The following is a 6360-nucleotide window of genomic DNA, read 5'->3' on the forward strand; positions in this document are numbered from 1 at the left end:
AGATATTATGAAAAGTTTACTGACTGACGGATTCTAATACTTGGATCCAACAAATAGTGAATTACATGCATGCTATCACTACATTGAAAAAAAAGCTTTACTTTATGCAATGCCTAGCTTCCAAATTTATCAACCTGGAGTTGCCAAAATCAGCTGAAACCTATTCTAAAAATTTCCTTTTGTCAGTAAATGAGTGCAAGTGACATATATGATTTTATGTATGCCAATATGGATACCTGCCAGCAGCTATCATTCCCCCTCCCCCTGCAAAAATCAGGGCTGGGATGAAAGGAGTTAATATTGACTAAATTAATGTTTATTAAATCAAATTAATTGCCAGTAAAATATACTTTTTACAAAAGTAATGAAAGCTCAGTATATTCCAACTATTCTTTCTCATGCACAAGTCGATATTACACATATTACACACGTGTGCATGCGTACACACGCACATGCACGTACATACTCACACTTTGTCCTCCTTCATGAAAGAAACAGCAAAAAAAAAAAAGAAAAAGAAAAAGAAAGAAGAAAGGGATAGGAAAAAGAAGGAAGAGAAACAGGGGAGAAAAGAAAAGAGACACCTGTTTGCCCATTTTAAAAAGGGTTAAATTTCATAGTCAAACAGCCCTTCCAAGAGATAACTAATCTTCAAAGGTATCAGGAGCATCTGCTAAGCCTTTTGCACTTTATAGTAATTCCTTTATTTTCAACACCCTCTTCTATTCTCATTTTACAGTATTGTTCTTTTAAACAATCAAGTTGTTTTTAATTGCAGATCCCAATTTCTTTCTTTGTAACATTTAAATTTCTTGTTTATGCTAGAACATATTTAGAAAATAGTTTTTATATATATTTGGACAAGTTATAGCAGGATTAGTTTACTTTTTAGGTAACACTGATCCACTAATCACTGTAAAGGAAAACCAAGTCTTTATTATATACTATTATATACTTATAATATCTCTATTATATACTTTATATACAGTATACAATGTCCCATGAAAACACTTCATCCTGTAATACATTGTAACAAATATAAATGCCTTACAATAGAACTGCCATTTCATTTCTAAAATTCTGAAACTGAGGGAAATCTGAATTGATACAATTATACAAAAATTATATGATATATTAATACCCAATATATGTATAGATCTCAAGTTTATATGGCTACAAATACTGTGGTTACAAATTTTATGCAAGGAGCATCTGAATAACTATGTATAAGAAGGCACTGTGCAATCATTAGCAAATATTTTCACGAAGAGAAATTAAGACTTGGCCTATTTGATTCAATAGGTTTAGCACATGAGAGCACTGAGAGACAGTTTGGTCTAATATTTAATGCACCAGGCCAGAAAACAGGAGACTGTGAGTTCTAGTCTACCTTAGGCCTGAGAGCCAGCTGGATGACATTGGACCAGTCACTTTCTCTCAGCCCCACCCACCTCGCAGGATTGTTGTCAGAAAAACAGGAGGAGGAAGTAGCATTATATATGTTCACCACCTTGAATTATTTATAAAATTAATAAATAAACAAGGAAAATATGTAACCTGTGAATATCCGCTCTGCTATGAGAGTATTGATATAAATACTCTGATATAAAGCTTTACATTCTGCAACATGTTTTTTGGAGCAAAAACTTGTCAGAAGTTCTAGAAAATTCTGAGTTACATGCAATGGAGCTTTTCTTTTCCCTGCATCTCAAATCATTGCTGAAAGGACTTGTCATGCTTTAGGATATTTGTTGCTATATTTTCAGGGGTGGCGGCCCATCGGCCAGATGCGTCTTGTGCAGGCCACACCCACCCCAGCTCCACAAAGGGAAAAAATACCATGATACTTCAAGTGACAGCAATGTAACATAGCCAAGACAGAGGTAGAACATCTATCACTGCCCTGTCTCATCTGTCAAAGACCTTCAATAAAGTCACCTGGAGTAAGTAAGTAAGTAAGTAAGTAAGTAAGTAAGTAAATAAATAAATAAATAAATAAAATAAGTGTCATTAATCATGGTATCCTTCTGGATCAGCATAGGATATTAGAATTAGGAGTGGGGAGTGAATGGTGTTACAGTAGTTTTCCTCCTACCTGTGGCCTAATTCCAATCATATTGATAGGGAGACAGGTCTAGTTTTAGGACTTTGCTTTGTGAGGTTCTTTAGAGCTCATCTCCCCACTTTTATTTCACATTTACATGAAGCCTCTAGATGAGGTGCTTCTTTGGTAAGGGATTAAGCAACATCAATATGCTGATGATGCTCAGTTGCACATCTTTATCCCTGGCCAACCAAGTGATTCCACCTAGATTCTTTGCCAGTGTTGAAGGCTATGTGGGTCTGGAGGAAGAATAGGCTTCAAAACCAAATGGCTGTGGGTTTTAGGGCTCCCCAGAGCTGAGGACGTTCCATCATTAGTTCTAGATAGGGTAGTGCTTCCCTAAACAGAATTGGTACACATTTGGGAGCTTCTTGGACTCATAGCTCCTATCCCATAGTGGTTGCTATGGCTAGGAAAGTCTTTCAACAAACCTATGTTATGCACTATTTGCACCAGCTCCTCGATTGGGAAGCCCTGTTCATGATCCCTCAAATTTGAGTACCTCCCGTTTGGACTTCTACAAGGCAAACTACACATTAAGTATCCTTGAAGACCACCTGGAAGAGACAACTGGTCCAGAATGAAGCAGTGTGGTTAGTTTGAGGTGCTCTTTGAGGCATTGGACTAGGATGTTAGACAAGCATGTTGTGTAAGAGTTAAGAGTGGTTGCGGTTAAGGATAGATGTCTTTTTAAAATTCATTTTGTTGCCTTTTGTTTATGTGTTTTTCTGCTGATGCTAGCTGCTGAAAGTCACAATTGTGAATTGGACGGCCATACAAACTAATTAGTAAATTATTAATAACACAGTAACTTTTCCTACTTAATCCAGAAAGATGGGAGATTGCACAACGTTGGAACGAATGTTTTCCATTTGGAGCTAGTTAATGAAAGTTGCATGGAGTTCTAATGACAGTAACTTATTACAGCCAAGTTATTACAGGATAATCAAATGCTCTTCTGAAATTCTGTACCTATTTTCCCTCTGTGGGTCAATAAATATTTCAGTATACATCCCTTCAAAACATGTATCTTTTGCAAGGACTTAATATAAAATGGAACAACTGCAAAATACAGGAGAATGGCTAAATACATTATTTTTTTGCTGAGCAATGGCCATATTCTTATGTTTTCTTGCTTATGTTTAAATCTGTGATTATGATGCAAATTTACTAAAGGAAAAAATTATAAAGGGGGAGGAACTAAAACTCAGTGATAGACTATATGATCTATATGTAAAAGGTCTTAAATTTAACAACTAATAGGATAATAAAAATATCTGGCCTGAAAAGAAGGGCTGTGGTAACTCAGCCAAGCAAAGATAGTACCAATGGTGATAGACACATTGGGTACAATCCCAAAATAACTGGAGTACCACCATCGGGTACTGACAAAATCATTATCAGTCAACTGCAAAAGGCAGCTTTGCTTGGAACAGCTTTAATTATAACATCATCAAATAACATCGGCCTATCCCAGGTCCTTGGGAAGGACATGATGGGTGGATAAAATGCCAAATCTTGTCTAAACATCTGGCTAACTGTGTGACCAACCATAAGAAGCAGCTAACTGAACAAAGAGTGAACAGAAAGCAGCAGTTTACTGTATCTCATGAAAGTCTATAGCAGAGTTTGTTAGGTAATTCAGTATTTAGTAATTTAGAAAGAATCTTCCAAAGTTTAAATAATGTAGATGAACATTCTTTATTTAAGAAAAAAAGAGGGGGATGAGACCCTGCTTGATGAAATGATTAAGGTAGTGAGCTAGAAACTAGGAGACTGTGCGTTCTAGTGGTGCTTCGGGCATGAAGCCTGCTGAGTGACTTTGGGCCAGTCATTCTCTCTCAGCCCTAGTAACAAGGCAATGACAAATCACTTCTGAAAAACCTTGCCAAGAAAACTGCATGAACTTGCCCGTGTAGTTAAAGGAGTCAATTACAATAGGTACCATATACTGTATGTATTTACCATACATTCTGATATTTCATGTTAACTAGCTGGAAACTCAATATAACAGTGATAGTTATTTTGAGAAAGCAAAATTACATTTAATGTACAATATAAATGTTAATTATTTTGGAAAGCTATCATAGTTTATTGTAAAATGAATTAACCCCATTGTTCTGAATTCATTTTACTGCTCATTTTAATCAGAATTTTGATAACAGAAAAATTTTGTCACATGATTGAAACCTTCTTTAACATTCAACAAGTAATAAATATAGTATTTTAAAAGTCATTTATAAGTTACTGAGATAGGATGCTCTCTTTCTCTTTTTTCTATTTCCCTCTATACAATGAATTTTCTAAATTTACATTTTACTCCATTACATAATGTCAGTATATAAGGAAATTACCGATAATTCAATTTTTAAATAAATAGCAGTGTTTTTGTATATTTGATAAAAAATATATAAATTATGAATTGCCACATGAAGTCCCGCTTGGTTAGATACAACTATGTAATCTAGTATCTTGACAGATTTTTTTTCAGTTTTATCTTGCCTAATCAGTCATTAATGATAAATGTCAATTTTAATAGTGGACCTGAAGGAATAATCTAGGTATAGAAAAAGCAAAATCCAGAGATTGGGATGTAATATTATTATTATGTAGTTCCGACAGATATAATCTTCCAGACAAGATTTTCAAGTTTTGACCAGTGGTGGAATTGGAAAAGATTCAGAGAGTATGAGTCATAGAAATAATAGACAAAGACTCTCCATGTTTAGAACAAAAATCAAAGACATCAGAAGTCCATTTAGATTATCTCTGCCATCTGCTTCCAACAATGGCCTGCCAGATGCTTATAGGAAACCCACAAACAAGACACGGGAGGCAATGTGTGCTTGCATGCAAGAAATTGAAGTTCAGAAATGTACTGTTTTAGAATATGCAACTCCTGCATGATTATCAGGGTTAATAGTCTATTCTATTAAATAAATCTATTCTCCAATTAATTCAACAAATCCATCACATTTTAAGGCAACAAAATTATTAAATTAATTATATGCAATATTTTTGTCCTCTGTCCTAAATTAATTGGATAATCCTAAATTTATATCCCACCTAACCAGCAGTGTTTGAAAAATCAATCTGTCTGTCTGTCTGTCTGCCTGCCTGCCTACCTACCTACCTAATATATATATAACTTACAACCATTCATTTAGCAACTGCTTGAAATTACAATGGAACCAGTAGTGGGTTTCACTTACCTTCGCTACTGGTTTGGAACTGTGAGTGCATGCTTGCTTTGCTTGTGCTCAGCGCTTCTGCACATGCGCAGAACCTTCTGCTCATGCGCAGAGCATCCGTGATGACATCCAGGTGGGTGGGCGGAACCTCCCGCTGCTACCGGTTCGCCCGAACCAGGGTGAATCAGTAGAAATCCACCACTGAATGGAACTGAAAAAAGTGACTTACAACTGGTACTCACACAATGATCCCTTGATCAAAATCCTGGTACTTGTCAACCAGCATGTTTTTTTATGACAGTCCCAGAGTCTTGTAATCACCATTTGTGACCTTCCTAGCCAATTTCTGACAAGCAAAGTCAATGGAGAAGGCTGGATTTGCTTAACAACCGTGTGATGTGATTCAATTAACAACCGCAGTGGTTCATTTATAATGATGGCAAAAAAGGTCATAAAATTGGATGTGACTCACTTAACAACCGCCTCGCTTAGCAATGGAAATTCTGGTCCCAATTGTAGTCATAAATCGAGAACTACAGTTGCTGAGACAGTAAATTATAAATGTAATGACAGAATATATATAAGCATTAAAATATTCTTTTATTTCTCCCAAGGTAGACCCCAGGCCCTTTGATACTGTGTTTGGTGTATCATACAACACACACACACACACACACAACTAGATTGAAAACGAGTGATTTAAGGGATATTAGTTCAGGGTGGAAAATAATCTTTTATTTATTTATTTATTTACATTTATATCCCGCCCTTCTCCGAAGACTCAGGGCGGCTTACAGTGTGTAAGGCAATAGTCTCATTCTATTTGTATATTTACAAAGTCAACTTATTGCCCCCCCAACAATCTGGGTCCTCATTATACCTACCTTATAAAGGATGGAAGGCTGAGCCAACCTTGGGCCTGGTGGGATTCGAGACTGCAGTAATTGCAGGCTGCTGTGTTTTAATAACAGGCTATCTTACAGCCTGAGCCACCACGGACCAATCTTAAATCTTTAATGACAATAATAAAAGCTTTAAGATACATACCAAAAACTGATACATATT

This window comes from Ahaetulla prasina, chromosome 3, assembly GCF_028640845.1.
Source record: "Ahaetulla prasina isolate Xishuangbanna chromosome 3, ASM2864084v1, whole genome shotgun sequence".
In the NCBI taxonomy this organism is placed as follows: domain Eukaryota; kingdom Metazoa; phylum Chordata; class Lepidosauria; order Squamata; family Colubridae; genus Ahaetulla; species Ahaetulla prasina.